The following is a 22,181-nucleotide window of genomic DNA, read 5'->3' as shown; positions in this document are numbered from 1 at the left end:
ACCCACCTGAACCATAACCCGAACCCGTACCCGAACACGAACATTATCCCTAAACCTAAACCTAACCGCAACCCTAACCCTAACCCAACCCCAACCCCAACCCCAACCCTAACCGAACCCTGACCCTGACACTGACCCCGAACACTAACCCTACCCCTAACCCCAACCCTAATTCTAACCCTAACCCTAAACTAAACTCAACCCCAAGCTGAAACCTAACCCGAACCCGAACCCTAAACCCAACCCTAATTCCAGCACGAACCCTAACACAAACCCTCACCCTAACCCTAACCCTATCTCCAACCCTAACCCAACCCAATCCAACCCTAACCCCAACCCGAACCCTAACCCGGACCCTGACTCTAACCCTTACTCAAACCTGAACCTGAAACAGAACCCGAACCCGAAATCTAATACCAACCCCAACCCCAACCCCAAGCCCAACCCGAAACCTATCCCCAACTCGAACCCCAACCCTAACCTTAACGGCAGTTCCAACCCCAACCCCAAACCTAACCCTACCCCCAAACCTAACCCTAACCATAACCCCAACCCCAATTCCAACCTCAACCCCAAGCCTAACCCTAACCTTAACCAAATCCCCAACCCTAACCCTAACCCCAACCCCACTTCCAACCCCAACCATAACCCTAACCCAACCCCAACCCAAACAGCAACACCAACCCAAACCCCGAACCTAACCCTAACTCCAACCAAAACCCAACCCGAACCTGAACACGTACCCGAATCCGAAAACTAACACTAACCTGAAACCTAAACCTAACCCTAACCCTACCCCAACCCTAACCCTACCCCAACACTAACCCTAAACCCAACCCTAACCCTAACCCAAAGCCCAACCCCAACCCCAACACTAAACCTCACCCTCACCCCAACCCCAACCCCAACCCAAACCCCAACCCTAATCCAAACCCTAACCTTAACCCTACCCCTACCCCTAACCCCAACCCTAACCAGAACCCGAACCTGAACCCCAAACCTAACCCTTACACTAACACCAACACCAACACCAACCCGACCACAACTCTAACCCTAACTCAACCCCAACTGCAACCCCAACCCCAACCCCAAACTAAAACTCACGCTCACCCTCACCCTCACCCTAACCCTAACCCGCACTCGAACCTGCACCCACACCCGCACCCGAACCCTAATCCCAACCCCAACCAGAAACCTAACCCTAAACCGAACCTGAACCCCAACCCCAACCCCAACGCTAACTGTAACACTAACCCTAACCCTAACCCTAACCCCAACTCTAACTCTAACCCTAACCCTAACCCTAACCCTAACGCTAACCCCAACTCCAACTCCAACCCCAACTCTAACCCTAACCCTAACCCTAACGCTAACCCCAACTCCAACCCCAACCCTAACCCTAACCCTAACCCTAACCCTAACCCCAACCCTAACCCTAATCCAAACTGCAACCCCAACCCTAACCCTAACCCCAAACCCAACCCCAACCGCAACCCAACCGCAACCCCAAACCTAAACCTAACTGTAACCCTAACCCTAATCCTGAATCAGAACCCGAACCAGAACCCTTACACTTACCCTAACACGAATCCCAACACCAACCCCAACCCCAACCCTAACCCTGACCCTGACCCTAACCCTTACTCAAACCCGAACCTGAAACAGAACCGGAACCCGAAGTCTAATGCCAACCCCAACACGAACCCGAACCCGAGCCCTATCCCCAACTCCAACCCCAACCCCAACCCTAACCCTAACGGCAATTCCAACCCCAACCCCAACCCTAACCCCAACCCTAACCCCAACCCTAACCCCAACCCTAACCTTAACCAAATCCCCAACACTAACCATAACCCTAACCCCAACCCAACCCCAACCCCAACCTGAACACATACCCGAATCCGAACACTAACACTAACGCAAAACCTAAACCTAACCCTAACCCTACCCCAACCCTACCCCAACGCTAAGCCTAAACCCAACCCTAACCCTAACCCCAAGCCCAACCCCACCCCAACACTAAACCTCACCCTCACACTCACTCCAACCACAACCCCAACGCTAATCCTAACCCTAACCTTAACGCTAGCCCTAACCCCAACCCTAACCCTGACCCCAAGCCCAACCCCAAACCAAAACTCACCCTCACCCTCACCCTAACCCTAAACCTAAACCTAACCCTAAACCTAACATGAACCCGAACTCTGACCCCAACGCCAACACTATGTTGTTCTTGTTCAGTCGTTCAGTCGTGTCCGACTCTTCGTGACCCCATGGACCATAGCACGCCAGGCCTTCCTGTCCTGCGCTCCCTCCCGGAGTGTGCTCAAGTTCATATTCATTGCATCGGTGATGCTATCTAGCCATCTCATCCTCTGCCGTCCCCTTCTCCTTTTGCCTTCAGTCTTTCCCAGCATCAGGGTCTTTTCCAGGGAGTTTTCTCTTCGCATTAGGTGGCCAAAATATTGGAGCTTCAGCTTCATTATCTGTCCTTCCAATGAGCAGTCAGGGTTGATTTCCTTTAGGATGGACTGATTTGACCTCCTTGCAGTCCAGGGGACTCGTAAGAGTCTTCTCCAGCACCACAGTTCAAAAGCATCAATTCTTCGGCGCTCAGCCTTCCTTATAGTCCAGCTCTCACAGCCATACATTACTACTGGGAAAACCATAGCTTTGATTAGACGGACCTTTGTCGGCAAGGTGATGTCTCTGCTTCTTACTATGCTGTCTAGGTTTGCCATAGCTTTCCTCCCAAGGAGCAAGCGTCTTTTAATTTCATGGCTACAGTCACCATCTGCGGTGATCTTGGAGCCCAAGAAAGTAAAATCTGTCACTGCTTCCATTTCTTCCCCTTCTATATGCCAGGAAGTGATAGGGCCAGATGACATGATCTTAGTTTTTTTAATGTTGAGTTTCAAACCAGCTTTTGCACTCTCCTCTTTCACCCTCAACAAGAGGCTCTTTAGATCCTCTTCGCTTTCTGCCATTAGGGTGGTATCGTCTGCATATCGGAGGTTGTTGATAATTCTCCCGGCAATCTTAATTCCGACCTCTGATTCATCCAATCCGGCATTTCTCATGATGTACTCTGCATATAAGTTAAATAAGCAGGGTGACAATATGCAGCCTTGTCGTACTCCTTTCCCAATTTTGAACCAATCGGTTGTTCCATGTCTGGTTCTTACTGTTGCTCCTTGACCCTCGTACAGGTTTCTCAGGAGACAGGTAAGGTGGTCTGGTACTCCCATCACTTTAAGAATTTGCCATAGTTTGTTGCTAACCCGAACCCAAACCAGAACCGAAACCCAACCCCTAAACTTAACCCTACCCCAACCCCAACCCCAACCCAAACCCTAACCCTAACCCTGAACCTAACCCTAATCCTAACCCGCACTCGTACAAGCACCCGCACCCGAACCCGAACCCTAACCCCAACCCCAACCCCAACCAGAAACCTAACCCTGAACCAAACCCCAACCCCAACCCTAACTTTAACCCTAAACCTAACCCCAACTCTAACTCTAAAGCTAACACTAACCCTAACCCTAAACCCAACTCCAACCCCAACCCTAGCCCTAACCACAAACCTAAACCTAACCCTAACCCCAAGCACAAGCCCATGCATAACCCGAACCCAAACCCGAACCCTAACCCTAACCCTATCCCAAACCCTAACCCAAACGCTAACCCTAACCCCAACACCAATCATATCCCTAACCCTCACCCTCACCCTAACCCCAAACCCAAACCCAACCCTAATCCTAACCCAAACCTTAACCCAAACGCGAACCCGAACCCGACCCTAACCCCAACCCCAACCCCAATACTAACCCTAAACCTAACACTAACCCTAACCCGCACTCGAACCTGCACCCGCACCCGCACCCGAACCCTAATCCCAACCCCAACCAGAAACCTAACCCTAAACCGAACCTGAACCCCAACCCCCACGCTAACTGTAACACTAACCCTAACCCCAACTCTAACTCTAACTCTAACACTAACCCTAACCCTAACCCCAACTCCAACTCCAAACCCAACACTAACCCTAACCCTAACCCCAACCCTAACCCTAATCCAAACGACAACCCCAACCCTAACCCTAACCCCAAACCCAACCCCAACCGCAACCCCAAACCTAAACCTAACTGTAACCCTAACCCTAATCCTGAATCAGAACCCGAACCAGAACCCTTACACTTACCCTAACACGAATCCCAACACCAACCCAAACCCCAACCCTAACCCTGACCCTGACCCTAACCCTTACTCAAACCCGAACCTGAAACAGAACCCGAACCCGAAATCTAATGCCAACCCCAACACGAACCCGAACCCTATCCGCAACTCCAACCCCAACCCCAACCCTAACCCTAAAGGCAATTCCAACCCCAACCCCAACCCCAACCCTAACCCTACCCCCAAACCTAACCCCAACCCAACCCCAACCCGAACCTGAACACATACCCGAATCCAAACACTAACACTAACGCAAAACCTAAACCTAACCCTACCCCAACCCTACCCCAACCCTAAGCCTAAACCCAACCCTAACCCTAACCCCAAGCCCAACCCCACCCCAACACTAAACCTCACCCTCACCCCAACCACAACCCCAACCCTAATCCTAACCCTAACCTTTACCCTAGCCCTAACCCCAACCCTAATCCTGACCCCAAGCCCAACCCCAAACCAAAACTCACCCTCACCCTAACCCTAACCCTAAACCTAACATGAAGCCGAACTCTGACCCCAACGCCAACACTACGCCTATTGCTAACCCGAACCCAAACCAGAACCGAAACCCAACCCCTAAACTTAACCCTACCCCAACCCCAACCCCAACCCCAATCCGAACCCCAACCCTAAACCCAACCGCAACCCCAACCAGAACCCTAACCCTAAACCGAACCCCAACCCCAACCCTAACTGTAACCCTAAACCTAAACCCAACTCTAACTCTAACGCTAACACTAAACCTAACCCTAAACCCAACTCCAACTCCAACCCCAACGCTAGCCCTAACCACAAACCTAAACCTAACCCTAACCCCAAGCACAAGCCCAAGCATCACCCGAACCCGAACCTGAACCCTATCCCTAACCCTAAACCTAACCCTATTCCAAACCCTAACCCAAACGCTAACCCTAACCCCAACCCCAATCATATCCCTAACCCTCACCCTAAACCCAAACCCCAACCCAACTCTAATCCTAACCCAAACCTTAACCCAAACGCAAACCCGAACCCGACCCTAACCCCAACCCCAACCCCAACCCGAATATTGGTAACAGTAACCCCTTCCCCAACCCTAAATGGTAATGGTAATGGTAACCCCTTCCCCAACCCCAATACTAACCCTAACCCTAAACCTAACACTAACCCTAACCCGCACTCGAACCTGCACCCGCACCCGCACCCGAACCCTAATCCCAACCCCAACCAGAAACCTAACCCTAAACCGAACCTGAACCCCAACCCCAACGCTAACTGTAACACTAACCCTAACCCCAACTCTAACTCTAACTCTAACACTAACCCTAACCCCAACTCCAACTCCAAACCCAACACTAACCCTAACCCTAACCCCAACCCTAACCCTAATCCAAACGACAACCCCAACCCTAACCCTAACCCCAAACCCAACCCCAACCGCAACCCCAAACCTAAACCTAACTGTAACCCTAACCCTAATCCTGAATCAGAACCCGAACCAGAACCCTTACACTTACCCTAACACGAATCCCAACACCAACCCAAAGCCCAACCCTAACCCTGACCCTGACCCTAACCCTTACTCAAACCCGAACCTGAAACAGAACCTGAACCCGAAATCTAATGCCAACCCCAACACGAACCCGAACCCTATCCGCAACTCCAACCCCAACCCCAACCCTAACCCTAACGGCAATTCCAACCCCAACCCCAACCCCAACCCCAACCCTAACCCTACCCCCAAACCTAACCCCAACCCAACCCCAACCCGAACCTGAACACATACCCGAATCCGAACACTAACACTAACGCAAAACCTAAACCTAACCCTAACCCTACCCCAACCCTACCCCAACCCTAAGCCTAAACCCAACCCTAACCCTAACCCCAAGCCCAACCCCACCCCAACACTAAACCTCACCCTCACCCTCACCCCAACCACAACCCCAACCCTAATCCTAACCCTAACCTTAACCCTAGCCCTAACCCCAACCCTAATCCTGACCCCAAGCCCAACCCCAAACCAAAACTCACCCTCACCCTAACCCTAACCCTAAACCTAACATGAAGCCGAACTCTGACCCCAACGCCAACACTACGCCTATTGCTAACCCGAACCCAAACCAGAACCGAAACCCAACCCCTAAACTTAACCCTACCCCAACCCCAACCCCAACCCCAATCCGAACCCCAACCCTAAACCCAACCGCAACCCCAACCAGAACCCTAACCCTAAACCGAACCCCAACCCCAACCCTAACTGTAACCCTAAACCTAAACCCAACTCTAACTCTAACGCTAACACTAAACCTAACCCTAAACCCAACTCCAACTCCAACCCCAACGCTAGCCCTAACCACAAACCTAAACCTAACCCTAACCCCAAGCACAAGCCCAAGCATCACCCGAACCCGAACCTGAACCCTATCCCTAACCCTAAACCTAACCCTATTCCAAACCCTAACCCAAACGCTAACCCTAACCCCAACCCCAATCATATCCCTAACCCTCACCCTAAACCCAAACCCCAACCCAACTCTAATCCTAACCCAAACCTTAACCCAAACGCAAACCCGAACCCGACCCTAACCCCAACCCCAACCCCAACCCGAATATTGGTAACAGTAACCCCTTCCCCAACCCTAAATGGTAATGGTAATGGTAACCCCTTCCCCAACCCCAATACTAACCCTAACCCTAAACCTAACACTAACCCTAACCCGCACTCGAACCTGCACCCGCACCCGCACCCGAACCCTAATCCCAACCCCAACCAGAAACCTAACCCTAAACCGAACCTGAACCCCAACCCCAACGCTAACTGTAACACTAACCCTAACCCCAACTCTAACTCTAACACTAACCCTAACCCTAACCCCAACTCCAACTCCAAACCCAACACTAACCCTAACCCTAACCCCAACCCTAACCCTAATCCAAACGACAACCCCAACCCTAACCCTAACCCCAAACCCAACCCCAACCGCAACCCCAAACCTAAACCTAACTGTAACCCTAACCCTAATCCTGAATCAGAACCCGAACCAGAACCCTTACACTTACCCTAACACGAATCCCAACACCAACCCAAAGCCCAACCCTAACCCTGACCCTGACCCTGACCCTTACTCAAACCCGAACCTGAAAAAGAACCTGAACCCGAAATCTAATGCCAACCCCAACACGAACCCGAACCCTATCCGCAACTCCAACCCCAACCCCAACCCTAACCCTAACGGCAATTCCAACCCCAACCCCAACCCCAACCCTAACCCTACCCCCAAACCTAACCCCAACCCTACCCCCAACCCTAACCTTAACCAAATCCCCAACACTAACCATAACCCTAACCCCAACCCAACCCCAACCCCAACCTGAACACATACCCGAATCCGAACACTAACACTAACGCAAAACCTAAACCTAACCCTAACCCTACCCCAACCCTACCCCAACCCTACCCCAACGCTAAGCCTAAACCCAACCCTAACCCTAACCCCAAGCCCAACCCCACCCCAACACTAAACCTCACCCTCACACTCACTCCAACCACAACCCCAACGCTAATCCTAACCCTAACCTTAACCCTAGCCCTAACCCCAACCCTAACCCTGACCCCAAGCCCAACCCCAAACCAAAACTCACCCTCACCCTCACCCTCACCCTAACCCTAAACCTAACCCTAAACCTAACATGAACCCGAACTCTGACCCCAACGCCAACACTATGTTGTTCTTGTTCAGTCGTTCAGTCGTGTCCGACTCTTCGTGACCCCATGGACCATGGCACGCCAGGCCTTCCTGTCCTGCGCTCCCTCCCGGAGTGTGCTCAAGTTCATATTCATTGCATCGGTGATGCTATCTAGCCATCTCATCCTCTGCCGTCCCCTTCTCCTTTTGCCTTCAGTCTTTCCCAGCATCAGGGTCTTTTCCAGGGAGTTTTCTCTTCGCATTAGGTGGCCAAAATATTGGAGCTTCAGCTTCATTATCTGTCCTTCCAATGAGCAGTCAGGGTTGATTTCCTTTAGGATGGACTGATTTGACCTCCTTGCAGTCCAGGGGACTCGTAAGAGTCTTCTCCAGCACCACAGTTCAAAAGCATCAATTCTTCGGCGCTCAGCCTTCCTTATAGTCCAGCTCTCACAGCCATACATTACTACTGGGAAAACCATAGCTTTGATTAGACGGACCTTTGTCGGCAAGGTGATGTCTCTGCTTCTTACTATGCTGTCTAGGTTTGCCATAGCTTTCCTCCCAAGGAGCAAGCGTCTTTTAATTTCATGGCTACAGTCACCATCTGCGGTGATCTTGGAGCCCAAGAAAGTAAAATCTGTCACTGCTTCCATTTCTTCCCCTTCTATATGCCAGGAAGTGATAGGGCCAGATGACATGATCTTAGTTTTTTTAATGTTGAGTTTCAAACCAGCTTTTGCACTCTCCTCTTTCACCCTCAACAAGAGGCTCTTTAGATCCTCTTCGCTTTCTGCCATTAGGGTGGTATCGTCTGCATATCGGAGGTTGTTGATAATTCTCCCGGCAATCTTAATTCCGACCTCTGATTCATCCAATCCGGCATTTCTCATGATGTACTCTGCATATAAGTTAAATAAGCAGGGTGACAATATGCAGCCTTGTCGTACTCCTTTCCCAATTTTGAACCAATCGGTTGTTCCATGTCTGGTTCTTACTGTTGCTCCTTGACCCTCGTACAGGTTTCTCAGGAGACAGGTAAGGTGGTCTGGTACTCCCATCACTTTAAGAATTTGCCATAGTTTGTTGCTAACCCGAACCCAAACCAGAACCGAAACCCAACCCCTAAACTTAACCCTACCCCAACCCCAACCCCAACCCAAACCCTAACCCTAACCCTGAACCTAACCCTAATCCTAACCCGCACTCGTACAAGCACCCGCACCCGAACCCGAACCCTAACCCCAACCCCAACCCCAACCAGAAACCTAACCCTGAACCAAACCCCAACCCCAACCCTAACTTTAACCCTAAACCTAACCCCAACTCTAACTCTAAAGCTAACACTAACCCTAACCCTAAACCCAACTCCAACCCCAACCCTAGCCCTAACCACAAACCTAAACCTAACCCTAACCCCAAGCACAAGCCCAAGCATAACCCGAACCCAAACCCGAACCCTAACCCTAACCCTATCCCAAACCCTAACCCAAACGCTAACCCTAACCCCAACACCAATCATATCCCTAACCCTCACCCTCACCCTAACCCCAAACCCAAACCCAACCCTAATCCTAACCCAAACCTTAACCCAAACCCGAACCTGAACCCGACCCTAACCCCAACCCCAACCCCAATACTAACCCTAAACCTAACACTAACCCTAACCCGCACTCGAACCTGCACCCGCACCCGCACCCGAACCCTAATCCCAACCCCAACCAGAAACCTAACCCTAAACCGAACCTGAACCCCAACCCCAACGCTAACTGTAACACTAACCCTAACCCCAACTCTAACTCTAACTCTAACACTAACCCTAACCCTAACCCCAACTCCAACTCCAAACCCAACACTAACCCTAACCCTAACCCCAACCCTAACCCTAATCCAAACGACAACCCCAACCCTAACCCTAACCCCAAACCCAACCCCAACCGCAACCCCAAACCTAAACCTAACTGTAACCCTAACCCTAATCCTGAATCAGAACCCGAACCAGAACCCTTACACTTACCCTAACACGAATCCCAACACCAACCCAAACCCCAACCCTAACCCTGACCCTGACCCTAACCCTTACTCAAACCCGAACCTGAAACAGAACCCGAACCCGAAATCTAATGCCAACCCCAACACGAACCCGAACCCTATCCGCAACTCCAACCCCAACCCCAACCCTAACCCTAAAGGCAATTCCAACCCCAACCCCAACCCCAACCCTAACCCTACCCCCAAACCTAACCCCAACCCAACCCCAACCCGAACCTGAACACATACCCGAATCCGAACACTAACACTAACGCAAAACCTAAACCTAACCCTAACCCTACCCCAACCCTACCCCAACCCTAAGCCTAAACCCAACCCTAACCCTAACCCCAAGCCCAACCCCACCCCAACACTAAACCTCACCCTCACCCTCACCCCAACCACAACCCCAACCCTAATCCTAACCCTAACCTTTACCCTAGCCCTAACCCCAACCCTAATCCTGACCCCAAGCCCAACCCCAAACCAAAACTCACCCTCACCATAACCCTAACCCTAAACCTAACATGAAGCCGAACTCTGACCCCAACGCCAACACTACGCCTATTGCTAACCCGAACCCAAACCAGAACCGAAACCCAACCCCTAAACTTAACCCTACCCCAACCCCAACCCCAACCCCAATCCGAACCCCAACCCTAAACCCAACCGCAACCCCAACCAGAACCCTAACCCTAAACCGAACCCCAACCCCAACCCTAACTGTAACCCTAAACCTAAACCCAACTCTAACTCTAACGCTAACACTAAACCTAACCCTAAACCCAACTCCAACTCCAACCCCAACGCTAGCCCTAACCACAAACCTAAACCTAACCCTAACCCCAAGCACAAGCCCAAGCATCACCCGAACCCGAACCTGAACCCTATCCCTAACCCTAAACCTAACCCTATTCCAAACCCTAACCCAAACGCTAACCCTAACCCCAACCCCAATCATATCCCTAACCCTCACCCTAAACCCAAACCCCAACCCAACTCTAATCCTAACCCAAACCTTAACCCAAACGCAAACCCGAACCCGACCCTAACCCCAACCCCAACCCCAACCCGAATATTGGTAACAGTAACCCCTTCCCCAACCCTAAATGGTAATGGTAATGGTAACCCCTTCCCCAACCCCAATACTAACCCTAACCCTAAACCTAACACTAACCCTAACCCGCACTCGAACCTGCACCCGCACCCGCACCCGAACCCTAATCCCAACCCCAACCAGAAACCTAACCCTAAACCGAACCTGAACCCCAACCCCAACGCTAACTGTAACACTAACCCTAACCCCAACTCTAACTCTAACTCTAACACTAACCCTAACCCCAACTCCAACTCCAAACCCAACACTAACCCTAACCCTAACCCCAACCCTAACCCTAATCCAAACGACAACCCCAACCCTAACCCTAACCCCAAACCCAACCCCAACCGCAACCCCAAACCTAAACCTAACTGTAACCCTAACCCTAATCCTGAATCAGAACCCGAACCAGAACCCTTACACTTACCCTAACACGAATCCCAACACCAACCCAAAGCCCAACCCTAACCCTGACCCTGACCCTAACCCTTACTCAAACCCGAACCTGAAACAGAACCTGAACCCGAAATCTAATGCCAACCCCAACACGAACCCGAACGCTATCCGCAACTCCAACCCCAACCCCAACCCTAACCCTAACGGCAATTCCAACCCCAACCCCAACCCCAACCCCAACCCTAACCCTACCCCCAAACCTAACCCCAACCCAACCCCAACCCGAACCTGAACACATACCCGAATCCGAACACTAACACTAACGCAAAACCTAAACCTAACCCTAACCCTACCCCAACCCTACCCCAACCCTAAGCCTAAACCCAACCCTAACCCTAACCCCAAGCCCAACCCCACCCCAACACTAAACCTCACCCTCACCCTCACCCCAACCACAACCCCAACCCTAATCCTAACCCTAACCTTAACCCTAGCCCTAACCCCAACCCTAATCCTGACCCCAAGCCCAACCCCAAACCAAAACTCACCCTCACCCTAACCCTAACCCTAAACCTAACATGAAGCCGAACTCTGACCCCAACGCCAACACTACGCCTATTGCTAACCCGAACCCAAACCAGAACCGAAACCCAACCCCTAAACTTAACCCTACCCCAACCCCAACCCCAACCCCAATCCGAACCCCAACCCTAAACCCAACCGCAACCCCAACCAGAACCCTAACCCTAAACCGAACCCCAACCCCAACCCTAACTGTAACCCTAAACCTAAACCCAACTCTAACTCTAACGCTAACACTAAACCTAACCCTAAACCCAACTCCAACTCCAACCCCAACGCTAGCCCTAACCACAAACCTAAACCTAACCCTAACCCCAAGCACAAGCCCAAGCATCACCCGAACCCGAACCTGAAACCTATCCCTAACCCTAAACCTAACCCTATTCCAAACCCTAACCCAAACGCTAACCCTAACCCCAACCCCAATCATGTCCCTAACCCTCACCCTAAACCCAAACCCCAACCCAACTCTAATCCTAACCCAAACCTTAACCCAAACGCAAACCCGAACCCGACCCTAACCCCAACCCCAACCCCAACCCGAATATTGGTAACAGTAACCCCTTCCCCAACCCTAAATGGTAATGGTAATGGTAACCCCTTCCCCAACCCCAATACTAACCCTAACCCTAAACCTAACACTAACCCTAACCCGCACTCGAACCTGCACCCGCACCCGCACCCGAACCCTAATCCCAACCCCAACCAGAAACCTAACCCTAAACCGAACCTGAACCCCAACCCCAACGCTAACTGTAACACTAACCCTAACCCCAACTCTAACTCTAACTCTAACACTAACCCTAACCCTAACCCCAACTCCAACTCCAAACCCAACACTAACCCTAACCCTAACCCCAACCCTAACCCTAATCCAAATGACAACCCCAACCCTAACCCTAACCCCAAACCCAACCCCAACCGCAACCCCAAACCTAAACCTAACTGTAACCCTAACCCTAATCCTGAATCAGAACCCGAACCAGAACCCTTACACTTACCCTAACACGAATCCCAACACCAACCCAAAGCCCAACCCTAACCCTGACCCTGACCCTAACCCTTACTCAAACCCGAACCTGAAACAGAACCCGAACCCGAAATCTAATGCCAACCCCAACACGAACCCGAACCCTATCCGCAACTCCAACCCCAACCCCAACCCTAACCCTAAAGGCAATTCCAACCCCAACCCCAACCCCAACCCTAACCCTACCCCCAAACCTAACCCCAACCCAACCCCAACCCGAACCTGAACACATACCCGAATCCGAACACTAACACTAACGCAAAACCTAAACCTAACCCTAACCCTACCCCAACCCTACCCCAACCCTAAGCCTAAACCCAACCCTAACCCTAACCCCAAGCCCAACCCCACCCCAACACTAAACCTCACCCTCACCCTCACCCCAACCACAACCCCAACCCTAATCCTAACCCTAACCTTTACCCTAGCCCTAACCCCAACCCTAATCCTGACCCCAAGCCCAACCCCAAACCAAAACTCACCCTCACCATAACCCTAACCCTAAACCTAACATGAACCCGAACTCTGACCCCAACGCCAACACTACGCCTATTGCTAACCCGAACCCAAACCAGAACCGAAACCCAACCCCTAAACTTAACCCTACCCCAACCCCAACCCCAATCCGAACCCCAACCCTAAACCCAACCGCAACCCCAACCAGAACCCTAACCCTAAACCGAACCCCAACCCCAACCCCAACCCTAACTGTAACCCTAAACCTAAACCCAACTCTAACTCTAACGCTAACACTAAACCTAATCATAAACCCAACTCCAACTCCAAACCCAATGCTAGCCCTAACCACAAACCTAAACCTAACCCTAACCCCAAGCACAAGCCCAAGCATCACCCGAACCCGAACCTGAACCCTATCCCTAACCCTAAACCTAACCCTATTCCAAACCCTAACCCAAACGCTAACCCTAACCCCAACCCCAATCATATCCCTAACCCTCACCCTAAACCCAAACCCCAACCCAACTCTAATCCTAACCCAAACCTTAACCCAAACGCAAACCCGAACCCGACCCTAACCCCAACCCCAACCCGAATATTGGTAACGGTAACCCCTTCCCCAACCCTAAATGGTAATGGTAATGGTAACCCCTTCCCCAACCCTAAACCTAACCCAAACCCAAACCCAAACCTTTACACTAACACTAAAACTAACACTAACACCAACGCTAACCCGAAACCGAACCCGAACCTCAACCCAAACTCGAAACCAAACCTGAACCAGAACACGAACGAGAACCCTTACCATTACCCTAACACGAATCCCAACCCAAACGCAAACCCCAACCCTAACCCTGACCCTGACTCTAACCCTTACTCAAACCCGAACCCGAAACAGAACCCGAAATCTAATGACAACCTCAACCCCAACCCCAACCCGAAACCTATCCCCAACTCCAACCCCAACCCTAACCTTAACGGCAATTCCAACCCCAACCCCAACCCCAACCCTAAACCTACCCCCAAACCTAAACCTAACCACAACCCCAACCCCAATTCCAATTCCAACCCCAACCCTAACCTTAACCAAATCCTCAACCCTAACCCCAACCCCAATTCCAACCCTAACCATAACCCTAACCCTAACCCTAACCTTAACCAAATCCTCAAACCTAACCCTAACCCCAACCCCAATTCCAACCCCTAAACCAAACCCTAACCCAAACCCCAATTCCAACCCTAACCCTAACCCTAAACCTAACACTAACCCAAACCCGAACCCTAACCCTAACCCACACTCGTACAAGCACCTGCACCTGACCCCAAACCCTAACCCTAACCAGAAACCTAACCCTAAACCGAACCCCAACGCCAACCCCAACACTAACTGTAACCCTAAACCTAACCCCAACTCTAACTCTAACCCTAACACTAACCCCAACCCCAACCCTAAACCTAACAGTAACAGTAACGGTAACCCCTTCCCCAACCCTAAACCTAACCCAAAACCAAACCCAAACCTTTACGCTAACATTAACACCAACACTAACACGAAACCGAAACCGAACCTGAACCCGCAACCAAACTCGAAACCGAACGTTAACCAGAACACGAACTAGAACCCTTACCATTACCCTAACACGAATCCCAACCCCAACCCCAACCCCAACCCTAACCCTAAACCTAACACGAACCCTAACCCGCACTCAAAGCTGCACCCGCACCCGTGCCCGAACCCGAACCCTAATCCCAACCCCAAACAGAAACCTAACCCTAAAGCGAACCTGAACCCCAACCCCAACCCCAACGCTAACTGTAACACTAACCCTAACCCCAACTCTAACCCTAACACTAACCCTAACCCTAACCCCAACTCCAACCCCAACCCTAACCCTAACACTAATCCCAATCCCAACCCCAACCGCAACCCCAAACCAACCCTAACTGTAACCACAACCCAAACCCCAAACCTAACCATAACCCCAACCCAACCCCAACCCAAACCTGAACACATATGCGAATCCGAACACTAAGACTAACCCGAAACGTAAACCTAACCCTACCCCAACCATACCCCAACCCTAACCCTAAACCCAACAGTAACCCAAACCCCAACCCCAACCCCAATCCCAACACCAAACCCAACTCCAACCCCATCTCTAAACCTAAGCCTCACCCTCACCCTAATCCCAATCCCATCCCCAACCATAATTCTAATTCTAACCTTAACCTTAACCTTAACCCAAACCCCAACCCGAACACGAACCCGATCCCGAACACGAACCCAAACCCAAACCCAAACCCTAACCCTAACCCCAACCCCAATCCCAACCGTAACCCTGAACCTAACCCTAACCCTCACCCTAATCCCAACCCTAATTCCAAAACCAACACTAACTCTAACCCTAACCTTAGCCAATCCAACCCAACCCTAACCCCAACCTGAACCTAATCCGAACCCTCACCCTAACCCTAACGCTAACGCTAACACTAACCCTAAAACGAACCCTAATCCGAACCCGAACCTTAGCCTAACCCTAACCCTAACAGTAAACCGAACCCAACCTCGATCCCGAACCTGAACCCTAACCCAAATCCCAACACCATACTCAAGGCTCACCCGAACCCGAACCCTTACCGTAGCCTAACCCTAACCCCAACACTAAACCCGAATTCGAATTCAAATTCAAACCCGAACCCTAACTCTAACCCTGACCCTAACACTTACCCTTTTCCTAACCCTAACCCCAACGGCAAAGCCAAGCCCAACCCCAACCCTAACCCTAACCCAAAGCCAAACCCAAACCCTAAACCTAACCCTAACCCTAACCATAAACCCAAACACAACCTGAACCCGAACACAAACCCGACCCCGGACCCTAATCCTAACCCTACCCCTAATCCCAACCCCAACCCAAACAATAACTCTAACCCTAACCCTAACCCCTACACCAACCCCAACCCCAAACCTACCCCTACCCCTAACCCGAACCCGAAACCCACCTGAACCATAACCCGAACCCGTACCCGAACACGAACATTATCCCTAAACCTAAACCTAACCGCAACCCTAACCCTAACCCAACCCCAACCCCAACCCCAACCCTAACCGAACCCTGACCCTGACACTGACCCCGAACACTAACCCTACCCCTAACCCCAACCCTAATTCTAACCCTAACCCTAAACTAAACTCAACCCCAAGCTCAAACCTAACCCGAACCCGAACCCTAAACCCAACCCTAATTCCAGCACGAACCCTAACACAAACCCTCACCCTAACCCTAACCCTATCTCCAACCCTAACCCAACCCAATCCAACCCTAACCCCAACCCGAACCTAAACCTAACCTTCACCCACACCCTCACCCTAACGCTAATGCTAATGCTAACACTAACACTAAACTGAACACGAACCCGAACCCGAATCCGACCCAGACCCCAACCCTGAACCCTAACCCTAGCCAAACCCTAACCCTAAACCGAACACGAACTCGAATCTGAACCTGAACCCTGATCCTAATCCCAACCCCAACCCCAACTCCTATCCAACTCAATGCTCACCCTATCCCGAACCCGAACCCTTACCGTAGCCTAACCCTAACCCTAACACTAAACTGAACCCGAATTTGAACCCGAACTCTAACCCTGACCCTAACTCTTACCCTTTCCCTAACCCTAACCCCAACGCCAACCCCAACCCTAACCCGAACCCTAACCCTAACCCTAACCCTAAATCGTTACATAGCCTATCACGTGTTGTTGTTGTTTTTTTTACTTTACAGGGAAATTGTGGTGGCGGAAGCCGGTCGGAAGACTGGCAGCTGCCACCGCCACCTCCGAAACGCTGCCGAAACGTTGCTGGGACCCACTGCCGAGAGGGACATTCGAAGGAGGTAAGTCCTTTCCCGGGGGGGGGGCGGGAGTTTGTCGGAGAGTTTCACCACCAATTTCGGGGGGCCGAAGGCGTTGGCCTTCAGCCTCCCGGAGTTTCATGGAGAAATTCTCTGCCATCCCTACCTAAATCTAAACTAAACCATAACCCGAACCCGAACACGAAACCGAACCTGGACCCTAACCCTAACCCTAATCCCAACCCCAACAATAACCCTAACCCTAACCCCAACCCTAACTCTAACCCTAACCTTAACCCGAAGCCCAACACCTACACCAACCCCAACCCCAAACCTACCCCTACCCCTACCCCTAACCTGAACCCGAACCCGAACCCCACCCGAACCACAACCCGAACCTGAACCCAAACACTAACCCTAAACCTAATCCCAGCCCAACCCTAACCCTAACCCAACCCCAAACCCGACCCTGACCCCGAACCCTGAAACTAAACTCAACCCCAACCTGAACCCTAACCGGAACCCGAACCCTAAACCCAACCATAATTCCAACACGAACCCTAACACTAACCTTCACCCTAACCCAAACCCTATCTCCAACCCCAACCCTAACCCTAACCGTAACCCAACCCAATCCAACCCTAAACCCAACCCGAACCTAAACCTAACCCTCACCCACACCCTCACCCTAAGGCTAACGCTAATGCTAACACTAACACTAAACCGAACCCGAATCTGACCCCTGCCCTGACCCCGAACCCTAACCCTAGCCAAACCCTAACCCTAACCCTAAACCGAACCCCAACTCGAACTCGAATCCGAACCTGAAACCTGATCCTAATCCCAACCCCAACCCCTATCCCGAACCTGAACACGTACACGAACACGAACCCAAACCCGAATACTAACCCTAACCCTAACCCGAACCCCAACCCTAACCCCAATCCCAACCCTAAACCTAACCCTCACAATCACCCTAAACCCAACCCCAACCCCAAACCTAATACTAACCCTAAAATTAACCCAAACCCTAACCCTAACACGAAACCAAACATGAACCCTAACCATAATCCTAGCCCCAACCCGAACCCGAACCCGAACCCGAACATGAAACCGAACCCTAACCCTAACACCAACCTTATGCCTAATACTAACCCCATCCCCAACCACAACCCTCACCCTCACGCTAACGCTAACCGTAAACCGAACCCGAATCCGAAACCGAACCCAAACCTGTAACCCTACTCTTAACCTAACCCTAACCCTAACACTAAACCAAACCCAAACTCGAACCCGAACCCAAATCTGAACCCGAACCCAAACCCGAACCTGAACCCTAACCCTAATCCCAACCCCCAACACAACCCTAATCCAAACCCCAACCCCAACCCCAACCCAACCCCAACACTAACCCGAACCCGAACCCGAACCCGAACTGGAACACTAAACCTAACCCTCACCCTCACCCTCACCCTAACACCAACCCAACCCTAGACCTTAAACTCACCCTAACCCTAACCCTAACACCAACCCCAAACCCAACCGTATCCCGCATCTTAACGCAAACCCGAACCCGAACCTGATACTGAACCCAAAACCTAACCCTAACCCTAACGCTAACCCTAAACCCAAATGCAACCCGAACCCGAAAATGAACCCGAACCCGGACCCTAACCCTACCCCTACCCCTAATCCCAACCCCAACCCCAACAATAACCCTAACCCCAACCCTAACTTTAACTCTAACCCTAACCCTAACCCCAACCCCTCCACCAACCCCAACACCAAACCGAACCCCACCTGAACCATAACCTGAACCCGTACCCGAACCCGAACATTATCCCTAAACATAAACCTAACCCCAACCCTAACCCTAACCCAACCCCAACACCAACCCTAACCCAACCCCGACCCTGACACTGACCCCGAACACTAACGCTACCCCTAACCCCAACCCTAATTCTAACCCTAACCCTAAACTAAACCCAACCCCAAGCTGAAACCTAACCCTCATCCGAACCTAAACCTAACCCTCACCTACAACCTCACGCTAACGCTAATGCTAACACTAACACTAACACTAAACTGAACACGAACACTAACACGAACATGAACACGAACACGAACACGAACCCGAATCCGACCCCGACCCCGAACCCTAACCCTAGCCAAACCCTAACCCTAAACCGAACCTGAACTCGAACTCGAATCCGAACCTGAACCCTGATCCTAATCCCAACCCCAACCCCAACCCCTATCCCAACCCTAACTCTAAAACCAACCGTAACACTAAACCGGAACCCTAACCCTAACCCCAATCCCAACCCTAAACCTAACCCTCACAAACACCCTAAACCCAACCTCAACCCCAAACCTAATACTGACCCTAAACTTAACCCAAACCCTAACACTAACCCGAAACTGAACATGAAACGTAATGGTAATCCTAACCCCAACCCTAACCCGAACCCGAACCTGAACACGAAACCGAACCCTAACCCTAACCCCAAACTTAAGCCTAACACTAACCCCATCCCCAAACCCAACACGAACCGCAACCCTAACCCTGAACCTAAACCTAACCCTAAACCTAACCCCAACCCTAATTCAAACACCAACCCTAACCCCAACGCTCACCCTAACCCTAACCCAAACCCTATCCCCAACTCCAACCCAACCCAAATCTAACCCTACCCCAACCCAACCCAACCCGAACCCCAACCCGAACGTAACACAAACCCTAATCCTAAACCTCACCCTCACCCTAACCCTAACGCTAACACTAACACTAACACCGTTAACTGAACCCGAATCCGACCCCGAACCCTAACCCTAGCCAAACCCTAACCCTAAACCGAACCCGAACTCAAACTCGAATCCAAACCTGAACCCTGATCCTAATCCCAACCCCAACCCCAACCCCTATCCCAACCCTAACTCTAAAACCAACCGTAACCCTAAACCGGAACCCTAACCCTAACCCGAAAACCAACCCCAACCCGAACATGAACACGTACTCGAACACGAACCCAAACCCGAATACTAACCCTACCCCTACCCCTATCCAACACTAACTCTAACCCTAACCCTAACCCCAACCCTAACCCTAACCCCAACCCCAACCCTAACTCCAATCCCAACCCTAAACCTAACCCTCACAAACGCCCTAAACCCAACCCCAACCCCAAACCTAATACTGACCCTAAACTTAACCCAAACCCTAACACTAACCCGAAACTGAACATGAAACGTAACGGTAATCCTAACCCCAACCCTAACCCGAACCCGAACCTGAACACGAAACCGAACCCTAACCCTAACCCCAAACTTAAGCCTAACACTAACCCCATCCCCAAACCCAACAGGAACCGCAACCCTAACCCTGAACCTAAACCTAACCCTAAACCTAACCCCAACCCTAATTCAAACACCAACCCTAACCCCAACGCTCACCCTAACCCTAACCCAAACCCTATCCCCAACTCCAACCCAACCCAAACCTAACCCTACCCCAACCCAACCCAACCCAACCCGAAACCCAACCCGAACGTAACACTAACCCTAACCCTAAACCTCACCCTCACCCTCACCCTAACGCTAACACTAATACTAACACCGTTAACTGAACCCGAACCCGAACCCGAACCCATAACCCTAACCCTAGCCTTACCCTAACCCTAACACTAAACCGAACCCGAACCCAAATCTGAACCCAAGCCCAAACCCGAACCCGAACCCGAATACTAACCCTAACCCTACCCCAACCCTAACCCGAACACGAACCAGAACCCGAACCCTAACCCCAAACCTAACTCCAACACTAACACTAACACTAATCCTAAACCGAACCCTAATCTGAATTCATCCCGAACTCGAACTCAAACCAAAACCCGAACCTGAACCCTAACCCTAATCCCAACCCCAAGCTCAACGCTCAATCTAACGCTAACCCTAACCCTAACCATAGCCTAACCCTAACCCTAATAGTAAACCAAACCCGAACTCGAAACCGAACCTGAACCCGAAACCGAAACTGAAACCGAACCATAACCCGAACCCGAACCCGAACCTGAACCCGAACCCTAACACTAAGCCCAACCCCAAGCCCCACCCTAACCCTAACCCTAAACCCAACCCTAACTCTAACCTAAACCCAAAAAAGAACCAGAACCCCAACCCCAACCCCAACACCAACCCCAACCCCATCCCTAAACCTAAGCCTCACACTCACCCTCACCCTCACCCTAATCACAATCCCATTCCCAAACCTAATCCTAACCCTAACCTTAACCTTAACCTTAACCCAAACCCTAACACGAACCCAAAGCCTAACCGTAACCCTAAACCGGACCCCAACCCCAACCCCAACCCAAACCCCAACCCTAAACCTAACCCCAAACCCAACGCTAACCCCAACCCTAAACCTAACCCTCACCCTCACCCAAACCTCATCCCAACCCCAACCCAACCCTAATCATAACCCTAATCTTAACCCAAACTCTAACCCAAACCCTAACCCAAACCCTAACCCCAACAATAACCCGAACCCGAACCCAATCTCGAACCCCAAACCTAAACTCACACCAACGCCAACCCGAACCCTAACCCTAAACATTACCCAAACCCGAATGCTAATCGCAACCTCAACCCCAACCCTAGGCCTAACCCAAACCCGAACCCGAATCCGACCCACAACCACAAACCCAACCCCAATCCAAACACGAAACCTAACCCTAACCCTAACCCTAACTGTAACCTGAACCCAAAACCGAAGCAAAACCTTAACCCAAACCCGAACCTGAACCCTAACTTTAACACCAACCCCA

Source organism: Heloderma suspectum, chromosome 6 (assembly GCF_057233095.1).
Source record: "Heloderma suspectum isolate Gila_16-S chromosome 6, 16-S_ref, whole genome shotgun sequence".
Taxonomy (NCBI): Eukaryota; Metazoa; Chordata; class Lepidosauria; order Squamata; family Helodermatidae; genus Heloderma; species Heloderma suspectum.
This window is presented reverse-complemented; position numbering follows the sequence as displayed.